We start from the raw sequence: 14,807 nt of genomic DNA on the forward strand, positions 1-14,807 counted from the left end.
TCTTGCTCTGTACTTAACCAGGAGCGGCAGTCCCTCTGGGACTCCTAGTGTAGACTGCTAACTGAAAACACTCTATATGCTGCTCTCAGACTTGTAAATAAAGGGATTTTGGTGAAGGGACTTCTGCCTCTGAGAACTTATTACACTACTTGCGCTCAAAAACCGTTATTATCCATCACCTGTTTCTTTTAACCTGAACATAGTAATTGGCATTAACAATTCTTAACGATGGAATCAATAAGGCACTGACGTTGAAGTATTCAGGGGAAAATAAGATTAGAAATGAACTTGATTTAGGTCATTGAAGTGGTCTTGATGGATTTAAATGCACATAAACGGGCTGTTTAACAAATATATCTAGAAAGCAAAGGGCACAAAATGCCAAATCGTGAACTACAATCAGAATTTAACATTAGTTTAGACTTGGCCTCCATCGCAGTGTATACGTGAGATCAATTTAACCAAAGTTGCAACGTTTACATAATTTGGAAATTGTATTGATGGGTGTCTGATAATGAAAGGGACAGAAGATTGAAAAGATAGGCGGAGGAAATGATAATAAAATACTCAGTTTGGCTGCAGTCTAGCTGGAATGTTCCGATTGTTCAAGCCAGTGAGATTTCCCCATCCTGCTGCAGAACTTGTAGTCAAATTCTCCATCTTTGTCAGAGTGGGAGTGTGGCATAAACAGGCGGTAAGATAAAGTCATAAAGTCATAGGGGTTTGCAGCATGGAAACAGGACCTTCAGCCCAACTTGTCCATGCTGCCTTTTTTTTTTTACCCCCTAAGCTAGTCCCAACTGCCCACATTTGGCCCATATCCAGCTATACCCATCCTACCCATGTAACTATCTAAACACTATTTAAAGGACAAAATTGTACCTGCCGCTACTACTACCTCTGGCAGCTTGTCCCAGACGCTCTCCACCCTCTGTGTAAAAAAAAAATTGCCCCTCTGAATACTTTTGTATCTCTCCCCTCTCGCCTTAAACCGATGCCCTCTACTTTTAGACTCCCCTGTCTTCAGATTGCATCTCATGTTTTGACCAAATGATTGTCATCTAAATGGTGAATCGGGTCAAGATGAAATAATTTCTCACTTATATCATGGATTTTTCAGTCAATTATTGGAGACCGTTGTAAGCTTCAACACTCTTATACGTTATTCTGTCCTGCAAATCCCTGAAATGCTTCCTCTGCCATGTATCTATCCAGCTCCCCCTTGAATTTTCCAATGCTGTTGACATTCTTCCTTGACTAACCTGTCCCTATAGGCTGTGTAGTCAAATCTGAACTGTTCAACTTCCCTCTTCCAATCTTCAATCCTGTACTCTGGCTGCAGGTTTTTTTTTATATAGGTATATCAAATATTAGTATTCAATGTATGTTCTTTTTCAATTCCATGCCTTGATCGTTCTGTGTGACGAACAACTTCCTGATATCTGTCCTAAATTTGCCTTTTACTAGTTCGACCCTGGGGTCACTTTGTCTTACTTCAGCAATTTACTTCAAAGTGATCTTTCTGGACTGCTTTTCCATCGCCATAACTGTGTGTGCCTCTGCGGCATCAATTTTCAGAGGCCTCCTTCACGGATTGAAAAGTCCAAATTCCTCCAGTTGTTCATCGCAGCTAGAATCATAGAATCCCAACGTGCAAAAGGAGGCCATTCGGCCCTTTGCGTCTGCACTGACCATAATCCCATCCAGGTCCTATCCCATAACCCCATGCATTTAACCTAGCCAGTCCCCCTTACACTAAGGGGCAATTTAGCACAGCCAATCCACCTAACCCGTACATCTTTGAACTTTGCGAGGAAACCAGAGTAAGAGGTCTCACAATGTCAAGTTAAAGTCCAACAGGTTTATTTGGTAGCACTAGTGTTCAGAGTGCTGTCCCTTCGTCAGGTGAGTGAGGGTTCTATTCACAAACAGAGCATATAAAGACACAAACTCAATTTACAAAATAATGATTGGAATGCAAGTCTTTACAGGTGATCAAGTCTTAAAGGTGCAGACAATGTGAGGGGAGAGACGGTCAAGCACAAGTTAAAGAGATGTATATTGTCTCCAGACTGGGCAGTTAGTGAGGTTTTGCAAGCCCAGGCAAGTCGTAGGGGTTGCAGATAGTGTGACGTGAACCCAAGATCCCAGTTGAGACCGTCCTCATGTGTGCAGAACTTGGCTATCAGTCTCTGCTCAGCGACTCTGCATTGTCATGTGTCGTGAAGCCCACCTTGCAGAGTGCTTATCCGAAGATCAGAGGCCAAATGTCCATGACCACTGAAGGGTTCCCCAACAGGAAGAGAACACTCCTGCCTGGTGATTGTCGAGCAGTGTTCATTCATTCATTGTCATAGCGCCTGTATGGTCTCCCCTTGTACCATGTGTCGGGACATCCTTTCCTGCAGTGTATCAGATAGACAACGTTGGCCCAGTTGCCAAGTATGTACCGTGTACCTGGTGGATGGTGTTCTCACTTAAGATGATGGCATCTGTGTCGATGATCCGGCATGTCTTGCAGAGGTTGCTGTGGCAGGGTTGTGCGGTGTCATGGTCAGAGTTCTCACTTAACACTCCCTCCGTTCACGTTGTCTGTACCTTTAAGACTTGATCACCTGTAAAGACTCACATTCCAATCATTATCTTGTAAATTGAGTTAGTGTCTTTATATGCCCTGTTTGTGAATAGAACTCCCACTCACCTGATGAAGCTGCAGCACTCCGAAAGCTAGTGGCTTTTGCTATCAATAAACCTGTTGGACCTTAACCTGGTGTACTGTATTTACCCCAGTCCAATGCCAGCATCTCCACATCATGAAACCAGAGCACCAGGAGGAAGCCCACATTGACACGGGGAGAATGTGCAGATTCCACACAGACAGTGACCCAAGCCGGGAATCGAACGCAGGTCACTGGCGCGTTGAGACAGTAGTGTTATCCACTGTGCTAAGCCCCCCCTGATATTGGCTAGGTGCCCTTCTTCACCCTGGTCATCAGTATTTGAACATCTCTCTTGTTTCTCAGTCAGCAGATCCGAACGCAGTAAAATCAAGAAACAAAGTTTCTTTCAAAAAAAAATGAAGTAAGGGTATCGCATTTAACAGCAAGTGAAGTGTTTCTTGAAGTGTGGCTCACGAATGGTGTTGCAAAGGCATTGTACGCACAGCAAGATCCCACAATTAACAATGAAGCGATGGTTTTTTTTTTGAGGCATCTGCTGAGGGATAAGGGTGGAGACGGCGGAGAAGGGGTAACATCACTGGACGAGTAATCCAAAGGCTAATGCCCCGCGGACAGGGGTTCAAACACGACAGCTGGTGGAATTTGAATTTGATTCGTAAAATCGGCAATCGAAAGCTGGTGATCATGAAACGATCATCGGGTGCTGTGAAAACCCAGCTGGTTCACTAATGCCCCTTCAGGGAAGGAAAGTCTACAAGCGAGTCCAGGCCACAGCAAAGCGGTCATCTCTGAAAAGGCCCAGCAGGTCACTCTTTTTGAGGAAAATATTACTGGCTGCGCCTCGTCCTGAAAATATAAAGAGAGTTTTGGCCGAGACGCAGGAGAGAACTTGCCTACTCTTTGTCAAATAGTGTCCAAGGGATGTTTGTTTTAAGTTTAAGTGTCACAGGTAGGTTTACATTAACACTGCAATGAAGTTACCATAAAAATCCCCTGTTTGGGTACACTGATGGGGAATTTAGCGCGGCCAATGCACCCTAACCAGCATGCCTTTGGATTGTGGGAGGAAACCCATGCAGGCACGGGGAGAATGTGCAAACTCCGTACCGACAGTGACCCAAGCTGGGAGCTGAACCAGGGTCGCTGGCACTCTGAGACAGCAGTGCTAACCACCGTGCCACTGTTCCACCCAGAAGGAAGTCTCTATGGGCTTGACGTTTGTATCCTGAGAGGGCAGATGGGGCCTTGGTTGAACGTCTCATCCAGGCTCCCTCAGCACTGCAGTGAAGTGTCAGCTATATCTTGTGCTCCAATCACTGGAAAAATGGTGGGCTGGAAAGCTAGCCGAGAGCACGTGTCCAACTTGGCTGGGGAATGACAAACATCGGGGCCAGGGAAAGATTACAGAGGAGCACCGAAGATTGGGGACCAGAAGAATTGAGGATCGCGGGGTCAGGGGGTGGATTGAACTGCTGGGATGCCAGGGCAGTGGGTGATGTGACTGGCCAGTGACACACTCAATGGCCAAAACCTTACCACCCGTTATAAACGGGACGTCACATCAGCAAGGTTTGAAAATATGTCTAGGGGTGAATGTATAGCCAGGGGGTGCGGGGCGGGAGCTGTTAATATTATTTGGCCGGGGGTCGTAGGGAGGGGGTGAAACAGCCACAGTGGCCCGAGGGTGGCAGGTGCGGAGAGTAGTTGGTCAGTCAAGCTGCTGAATGCTGTTTTCAGTGAGTGAGTATCTGCCTTGGTGCAGTTTAATAATGACATCAAATTTTCCCATTCCGCCTGTGATGTGAATGGCCAGCTTCCAAGTGCAAGGCCCACACGTGGCTCAGTGGTTAGCACTGCTGCCTCACAGCACCCGGGGCTCAGACTCAATTCCCAGCTTGGGTCACTGTCTGCACATTCTCCCCGTGTCTAAGTGGGTTTCCTCCGGGTGCTCCGGTTTCATCCCACAGTCCAAAAATGTGCGGGTCAGGTTGATTGGCCATGTTAAGTTGGCCCTGCATGTCCCAGGATGTGTAGCTCAGAGGGATTAGTGGGGCTAGGGGATAGTGCCTGGGTGGGATTGTTATCAGTGTAGACTCTCCTGCACTGTGGGGTTTCTGTGATTCTATGATAATACAAGCCTGCTTGTGGCACTCATAAATAAACTTTAAACACACTCGCGATCCCACCCTCCGGGCACTCGGTGCTCCCAAAGGATTCTGCCCACTTAGCGCGACCCGCTCTGTAATTTTCCCAGCCGCCTCCTGGTTGGAGATGGTCTGCGGATGAGTCAACCCCCGCTGTGAGCCTAAAGGCTGAGCAGATTTCTTTCAGCAGGCAAACCAAAATGCATTAAGTGCAATCATTAACACCCTCTCCTTCCAAACACCTTGGCAGGAGTTCAGGCCACGTACAGTCACAGGCTGCACAATTGAGGCAAATAATTTTAGACACCCAAGGACAGACCAGCTAACAGCCAGGACGCGATGGGATTGCTTTTTGTCATCTTCGCCTCAGCGTTACATCTACCTTCCACAGATTAAAGAAGTCTGCCCCCCCCAGGAACCTCCAATATAACTAACACATGACCGCTCGTACACATCTTCTAAGACTACCAATTCATGCTGTACAATTCAGACATTGAATGGGTGGAATGCAGTATTCAAAATGAATATGATGATGAACATAATTCTCAGCTCCTTGTTTTAATAAGGCTGTCTCACGCACTAAAATAAATAGCCTGACACCTTTGTTCAAATATTGCAGGTAGGGATTTCATCTGAGCGTGCTAATGAGTTCGTTACACAGCACGAGTCCAACCGATGAAACCCGATCCCAAGGTGCTTCAAGTCGCAGCAGCAGCAATGCCACTTAAAGCGACAAGGTTGTGCTTATCACCAGGCTGCATTCTCTGCAATGGCTATTTCTTGCTTCGCCCGACGCAGATGAATTAATCATTCATCTCATTGCTGTTTGTAGCATCTTGCCGTGAGTTAAATAGACGCATTCTACCTCACTGAATGCTTTAAAGGCAATTTTTGAACACTAAAGGAATTAAGGGTTACGGTGAGCGGGTGGGTAAGTGGAGCTGAGTCCACTATCAGATCAGCCATGATCTTATTGAACAGCAGAGCAGGCTCGAGGGGCCAGATGGACTACTCCTGCTCCTAGTTCTTATGTTCTTATTCACCTATCTGCCAACAAAGACTGCAGTTGGGATGTCTAGGAGAGGTGTGCTAAAAGCTGAGAATAAATGCAGCAACAAAGGGGGTCACTGTTGAAGTGCAGAATCATCAATTGTGTTGGCACAGCCTTCTAAAAATTCCATACCCTCTTCTTCAACATGAGACATCCCCATAGAAAGGAAGGTTTTAGCCCACAATGCTGTGGTGGTCACCACCTTCCAAATGACAGTGAGACTCGAATTACCTAACAAAGACATCTGTGGTCTCTGGAGAATTTCTCCCAGTGCTGTCTCTGCAGGATACTCAGCCTCAAGTGGAAGATCACTGAACAAACTCCATATGGGTGGCACAGTAGCACGGCAGTTAGCACTGCTGCTTCACAACTCCAGGGTCCTGGGTTCGATTCTCGGCTCGGGTCACTGTCTGTGTGGGGTTTGTACATTCTCCTTGTGTCTGCGTGGGTTTCCTCTGGGTGCTCCAGTTTCCTCCCACAGTCCAAAGATGTGCGGGTTAGGTTGATTGGCCATGCTAAGAAATTGCCCCTTAGTGTCCAGGGATGTGTAGGTTAGAGGGATTAGTGGGTATAATATGTAGGGATATGGGGGTAGGGCCTGGGTGGGATTGTGTTCGGTGCAGACTCGATGGGCTGAAGGGCCTCTTTCTACTCTGTAGAGTTCTATGATTCTCACCAAATTCAACTAATCAAGCTTTGGAACTATGATCATGTTAAACCAACTCTGCTGGTCTGGACACCACAGAGGAGTGACAAATGCAGGGGAGAGAGAGTGAGAGCAGAATGTTGGCTCTAGAAGCTTCTTTCCTCAGGAACACTCTTGTCCTCTCTGACCAAGGACCTGTGGTTCCAGGATTGGCCTGCAAAGTCACCGAAGGCACACAAATCATGAAATCTGGCAGGAGCCATCCTCATTTGGAAAGGCAGTTGACGAAGATGATGGTGGCGAATGTTGCTCTTCATTCTCACCAACTCCCTTCATGACACCAGAAGCTTTCAACTTAATTGACAAAAGTAATGGCAGAGCAAAAAAAACATACAAAGCTCAGTTAAGATAAAGAGAAAAGTATCAGATGCGACAGACCAAGTCTGTCACCAGGGCAACAATGGCTTAGACAAGGTTCATGCCTGTCTAGGTCGCTGCTGGCTTATTGAATGCCAATGTCGAAATACACAGTATAGGTATCATTTCTAATATCCAGGGAGATCAACCTGGGATTGATCAAACTCTCACATCATATACCAGTGTGAGATAGCCAAGAGAGAAAACATTACGTCTGGAATTCTCCAACCTCGCCCATGGCTGGGATTATCCGGACTCCCTGCTGTGAATGGAGATTTGCCCAACCATCAAATTCCCTGTTCTCGATGGTAGCGGTAGCGGACATGCGAGACTGGAAAACTCTCATCCATATTCAAAAGAAGACATCCAACCAAAAATACATGAGAGGAATGAAGTGCAGCATATTGCCATATCTGAATTCCTTAGTTTGGATCAGTTGGTTTAATTTATTATTGTCACATGTATTGGGTTACAGTAAAAAGTATTGTTTCTTGCGCGCTATACAGACAAAATATACCATTTACAGCTTACACAGGGGAGAAGGGAAGGAGAGAGTGGAGAATATAGTGTTGCAGTCATAGTTAGGGTGTAGAGAAAGATCAGCTTAATATATGGTAGGTCCATTCAAAAATCTGATGGCAGCAGGGAAGAAGCTGTTCTCGAGTCAGTTGACACATGGTCTCAGAGTTTTATATCTTTTACCCGAAGGAAGAAGGTGGAAGAGATTATGTCCAGGGTGTGTGAGGTCTTTGATTATGCTGGCTGCTTTTCCAAGCAGTGGGAAGTGTTGATAGAGTCAATGGATGAATCAAAGAGAATGAAGGACGTTCTTAGCCAAGGCTTTGAAGTGATGATTGTGATAGCATTCAGGCCTGGCTACTCCTTTGGTAAGCCACTGGCTCCAGATGGGATGCAGCCATAGCAAATGGCAATGCACACAGAGTCGGAAGTAATTTGCGTTGTACAACTGGAATTGGGCCAACGTGGAGGAGTCGACTGGAATTTCATGTTTCATTTTTCTACTTAACAAGAAGAGCCCGAAGCTACTTTTTCATCAGTAGAAGGGTGTGAGAGGCAGGGAGGGAATATATTTCAAAGGTTTTGGCCCTGATTTTAAGCCAACTCCACCCCAACCTAGCCCAACAGGTGAGCGACTAAAATCACAAAATCCAGCTTGCTGTTCCTGCCAGGAACTCTTTAGCCGATAGAAATACAAATATCACAAAGGCACCTGGACAAAGTGGCAGGTACCACATGAATACATTCAAATGAGAGTTCAGTTGCGCAATGTGGACCTCAATGCCATTTTAACCAGGGGTCAGAAGTTTCAGCCAATAGAAAACACCCTTGAGCACCTTTTATGGGAATAGTTTTACAAACTGACTGACTGGAGGTTGATTTTAAAGGCTAATCACCTTGGGTCTTTACGATTTGGAAGGCATTGTGAGCAGTGCATTTTGAAGGCAGTCCTTGCTTTAAGAGATTGCAGCGTGACATCATTAGAAGGAGGTACATCATGCAATCCAGTTTTAATTTCCCTTTGATGACAGCCCAGATCTTCCAGTTTGCTTACTTTTGATATCCCCCTCACTACCTACCCACGTGTACTGATCAGGTGTGCTGTTTCTCTTCATATTTCGAACGGGCAGAAGTTGAAGCAAAAGCAGCGATGGAAGCCTGGAAACCCAGGACAAATAGTAGATGGGTCATTCAGAAAGAGCGAAGGTGACAGGAGTTACTCATTGGAGGCATCGTCCAACACACTAGGTGGGAGTTACCCACCCAGCGCCCCCCACAGGAATCGTAGTGAATGGGACAGGAAATTTAAAATTTATTTATTAGTCACAAGTAAAGCTTACATTAACACTGCAATAAAGTTACTGTGAAATTCCCCTAGTTGCCACAGGTCTGTTCGGTCAATACCTAACCATTTAAAGGTCTGTTAACCTCGAACAGAAATTTCTGGTCTTAGGGCGCATGTGGCTGGAAAATCGCACTCTCAATGTTGTTCCATCAAGAGATAGCTTTGTATTAGTGTCAAGGGGCACTGTAAGAAGATATGTGCTGCATTGGCTGGCCTTTTGCAGGCCTATATGTGGCCTCCTGGACTAGACAAGCTTACTTCTACAGTGGCTGTTAGAATCATGCACTCTTAACTTCCTCACCACAGGGTTCTTAAGGCTGCTACTGGAGATGACATTCATATTTATTGCTGTCACAAGTAGGTTTACATGAACACTGCAATGAAATTACTGTGAAAATCCCCTAGTCGCCACTCTGGCACCTGTTTGGATATCCAGAGGAAGAATTTGGCTTGGCCAATGCACCTAACCAGCACGGTGAGAGGAAACCAGAGCACCTGAAGGAAATTCATGAAGACACGGGGGAACATGCGGACAGAGACCCAGCTGGGAATCGAACCCGAATCCCTGGCATTGTGAGGCAGCAGTGCTAATCACTGTGCCACCATGCCTCCCATCTCCTAGTGCGCAGATGTATCAAGCAGGTCTTCAATGTTCTGGAAGATGCCAATAATACATTGCATCAAACTTCCAGCAGCAATGCTTCTCACAGCTGAGAATCTCAGTAACATCTCTCCATGCTCGTTTTGGGATTCTACTCCCTCTCAGCTAGGAAGAGAACTCCCTTTTCCCACTCCTCACTCTAACATCCTCTATTTGATGTGAAGTGTGTCACAATGAAACACACCAGTCAGCACAAAAATACTTTCAGAATGGAATCTTGGTGAGTTCCTGCGTTGCACCTTGTAGATGGTACACACAGCTGCTGCTGTGCATTGGGGGTGGAGGCAGTAAATGTTACTGGATGGGGTAGAAATCAAGCGGGTTGCTTTGTCCTGGATGGTGTCAAGTTTCTTGAGTGTTGTTGGAGCTGCACTCATCCAGGCGAGTGGGGAGTATTCCATTACATCCCTGAATTGTTTCTTCTAGGTTGTGGACAGGATTCTTAGGCTCTGACTGTTCTTGTAGACACATTATTTATATGGCTAGCCCAGTTCAACTTCTGGTCAATGATAACCCCCAGGATGCTGATAGTGGGGGATTCAGTGATGGAAATCCCATCAAATGGCATGGAGTGGTGGTTAGATACTTTCTTGTTGGAGATGGTCATTGCCTGGCACCTGTGTGGCATGAGTGTTACTTGCCACTTGTCAACCCAAACTTGGATATCTTCTAGGCCTTGCTACATTTGATCATTGATGGTTTCAGTATCTGAGTCATTGCGAATGGTGCAGAACATTGTGCAGTGATCAGCAAACATCCCCACTTCTGACCTTATCAAGGAAGAAAGGTCATTGATGAAGTAGCTGAAGATGGATAGCCCTAGGACACTAGTCTGAGGAACTCCTGCAGTGGTGTCCTGGACTGAGATGCTTGATCTCCAATCACCACGACCATCTCCCATTGTACCAATCATTGACTCCAGTTTTGCTTGAGCTCCATGATGCCACACTCAGTCAAATGCTGCCTTGATATTGAGGGCAATCACTCTCACCTCATCTCAGGAGTTCAGTTCCTTATTCCATGTTTTAACCAAGGCTGGAGTGAGGTCAGGAACTGACCAAACTCAAACTGAACATCAGTAAGGAGATTATTGTGAAGTAAGTGCCACTTGACTGCACTTTTGGTGTCCCCTTCCATCACTTTACTGATGATTGAGAGTAGACTGTTGGATTTGTCCTGTTTCTTGTGTACAGGACATACCTGGGCAATTTTCCACATTGCCAGGTGGATGCCAATGTTGTAACTGTACTGGAAGAGCTTAATTAGGGGAGCGGCAAGTTCTAGAGCACAGGTCTTCAGTTTAATTGGAGGAATGTTGTCAAGGCCCATTGCCTTTGTGTATCCAGCACCTACTGCCATTTCTTAATATGATGTGGAGTGAATCAAATTGGTTGAAGGCTGGCATTGGTTATGCTGGGGACATCTTGAGGCCAAGATTAATCACTCACTAGGCATTTCTGGCTGAAGGTTGTAGCAAATGTTTCATCCCAAAACCGTAAAATCCCACCCCAGTCAACGGACTTTTCGATTGTCCACCCTTCGCTCGCTCTAATTCCTGTGGCAGGTGGGAAGCTGTAGTGAGGTCAGGAACTGTGATTGTCCACTGATTCACTGGGATCCTCCATATTGTCCACAACCATTCACGATTGGATGTGGCAGGACTGAGATGGGAATAGAGGGATATGGTCCCCGGAAGCAAAGGGGGTTTTATTTAAGTCGGGCAGCATGGCCAGTGCAGGCTTGGAGGGCCGAAGGGCCTGTTCCTGTGCTGTAATTTTATTTGTTCTTTGTTTGAATGCAGAACTCAGGTCTGATCCATTGGTTGTGCGATCGCTTATCCCTGTCTATCACTTGCTTCTCATGGTGTTCGGTAGGCAATTGTTCCTGTATTGTAAATTCACCAGGTTGACACCTCATTTTTAGGTATGCCTGGTGTTGCTGCTGGCATACCCCCCTGCCCTCTTTATTGAACCAGTGCTGATCCCCTGGCTTGGTGGTAATGGTGAGTGGGGGGATATGCCAAGGTTACAGACTGTGCTGGAGTACAATTCCACTGCTGCTGATGGCCCACAGCCTCATGGATGTCCAGTCTTGCTAGACCTGTTCGAAAATCTATCCCATGATATAACATATCGGTAGTGCCACACAATGGGAGGATGGAACCTTTGCCTCCACAATGACTGTGCAGTGGGAATTATAGCGAGCAGGACATGGACCATGTAAAGGCCCATTAACCTCAGGTGGGATCTTCCTGCTTTGGGTGAGTGTGGCCAGGAAATCCCGCCTATTGCCTGTAAGGTATGGTTGTCTCAGTATGATTTTGTCAGGCTCTCAATTTTGGCTCCATTCTTCAGAAGTCTTTGCAGGGTCAACAGGGTTGGGTTTGCATTGTCATTGCCAATGCCTAAGTTGATACTGGTTTCACTCCTTTTGGATGGTTGGATACAACTGAGTGGTTTGCTTTAGCCAAGTTGATCAAGTAAGAATGGCAGGTTTCCTTCCCTAAACGGCATTCGTGAACCAGATGGGTTTTACAACAACGAGATCATGGTCATCATTAGATATTTAATTCCAGAAGGTTGTTGAATTCAAATCCCACTGTGGTGGAATTCTAGCCCAGGTTCCCAGAACATTACCCCTGATCTCTGGATTATTGGTCCAGTGGCAATATCACTGTGTCACTACCTCCCAGGTGTTGGAAACAGTTGTGTTTCTAACTACAAGTCTTTCTGGATGTTGGGGGAAGGTCTATGTACAGAGTGACAATACGGAGGGCGGGGGGTGACTGACAGCTCCATTAACCTCAAACTGCAACCAATTTCTCATTTATGATATGCTACCCTTTGGAAATAGAGTTTGTCACAGGTCATTGCTAGCATTCTACTGCCTCACCCACGTGATCAATATTTATGTGTGAAACTACATTGACAGCATTGCCAGGGGAAATTTCAGCTGATGCCTTTTTATCTTTACCCGATATGCATATATTTCAACAGGGGTACTCGGATAGTAATGGGAAGTGTGAACATTGGCTGATTCAGCCTGAGGTAGAGATGGTAATTGTAACATATCAGTAAAGTAATTTAACTCATCACTGATCTGTGGTGAGTGAGTATCTGGGTATTTTTTTTCAAATTTTGAGATCTCCGACCTCATCTAAACCATAGAATCCCTAAAGTGCAGAAGGAGGCCATTCAGCCCATCGAGTCTGCTCTAATCACAATCCCACCCAAGCCCTGTTCCCATAACCCCACATATTTACCCTGCTAATCCCCTGACACTAGGGTCAATTTATCATGGCCAATCCACATCTTTGGACTGTGGGAGGAAACCGGAGCACCCGGGGGAAACCCACGCAGCCACGGGGAGGATGTGCAGGCTCCACACAGACAGTGACCCGAGGGTGGAATTGAACCCGGGTCCCTGGTGCTGTGAGGCAGCAGTGCTCACCACTGCGCCACCGTTCATAGTGGTTGCAGCTGGGATTCTCCAGTGCTGCTGCTGTGAACAGAGACTTGGGCTGAGCGCCAGGTCCCCCATTCTTACTGGCAGCCATGGCAGGCCATGCGAGACCAGAGAATTCCGACCTTTATATGGTTCTGGAACACACTTCTTTTCCCAAGTGAACCATTCGGAAACTGCCTTCAGTTTTAGCTGCGCTACGCATGACATATTTATTCCCGCATTGCATCCTCCTTGTCACTTGGGTCTGTGTCTAATTCTGAGCCGACTTCTCTGTTTAACTGTCAAATTATTCTCTTTCCAGTCTCCTTCCTCTCTGAATAATTTTGCAGGACAACAAATGGCTGGATCCACTGGGGCTTCATTTTAATTAAACAGTAATTAATAAACTCAGTGAAGATGAATATTAATGATTTGTTTTAGTTAATAATGAATTTAACACAGCAGTGGGCTGGCAGAGACTGACATGCTGTTCAAATTTGGCAGTGATAATAAAGTGGACTAGTAGATCTTCTTAACATCCTCCTTCCAATACACCAGAGGCACAGGTGCTACTGAGAATACGATAAGGAACAATAATGATCTTAAGCATTGTCAATCTTCTCCTCACGGGAACTATGCATTGACTGTGGTTACAACATTACACAGGGTAACTCCTAGTGACACTCTCTCCTCAAATTCAGAAAATAGTGCATTGCGAGGGAGTGCTGCACTGTCAGAGGTGCTGCCTTTCAGCTGAGACATAAACGGAGTCCTTCCTGCCCAGGTGGATGTCAATTTTTCTATGACAACTTGCTGACCTCACTCTCCATTCACCTGACGAAGAGGCAAACCTCGAAAGCTTGTGAGTTTACGATCAAATAATTCGGTTGGACTTAAACCTGGTGTTGTCAGACTTCTTACTGAACTTGCCTGCGATGGCCACATCCCATGAAAGAATAATTGTGACGTTAGTGAGCCTTTAAGAAAGGTTTTTTTTAAAGACAGGATTTCTGCAGCTCATAGCTTCAGTGATGTCACTGTTGCCAATTTAGATCCCAGATGCTCTTCTGTTGCTACTTCAATGCAGTTGCTTGTTTTTACCTTGGGTTATTTTGTAACTCTGCATTGTTAGGAAAGGGAAAAAAATTGGTTGGCAGATCAGGTGGGAAGAAGATTTCTTTTTCATTTTCAGTTCTGTTTGAGTCTTAGTTTAAAAGGGAGCAGATATCAGGCTGAAAGCAGTGTCTCTTCTCTCTCTCTCTCCCTGGTTTTGGGAAATTTTGCTGTTTAGCTGAAAGCTTTCTTGGAATAGAGAATTGGTTGCTGGGAGCTGGACCAAGAGTTCCTCTGGTGTTTTGGGAAGCTGTCTTGACAAGAAAATTCAAGAGCATTGGATTACAGAATTCAACAAATGGCTCGATCCCAGTATCAATTGAGCATTAATCCCTGCTGCGTTAAACTTGTGAAAAGGAGTTTTTGTTATCTGTGGGGTTTTAGTTTTAATGGGAACATATTAGAGGTATTTATCAAAGGTTATACATTATAGTGGTTGTCTTGTTCTTGTTTGTAATTGATAAAAGCTGTTGCTAATTTTCTTACTATACATGTTAACTATATTCTTAAATAAACTTTGTGTGATTAAAAAATTCCCTAGTGGGTCACTTGAATCATACCTGGAACAAAATACCTCATGTATATCTTAGCCAAATTCAAAATGCAAAACTTAAAATTTAGGAGGGCTTCATAAAACACCTTCGAGTTCCTAACCTGAACCATAACACAATGATTTTAAAAAATACCCTCCATACCATCAGTTCAATGTGATGCTTCCCATCAATACACATTAAAGATGGCAATACTTTGTAAGGTAAGAGAGGATTTGGAAGACAATGCTCCTCT

Source organism: Carcharhinus amblyrhynchos, chromosome 26 (genome assembly GCF_965287045.1).
Source record: "Carcharhinus amblyrhynchos chromosome 26, sCarAmb.v2.hapA, whole genome shotgun sequence".
Taxonomy (NCBI): domain Eukaryota; kingdom Metazoa; phylum Chordata; class Chondrichthyes; order Carcharhiniformes; family Carcharhinidae; genus Carcharhinus; species Carcharhinus amblyrhynchos.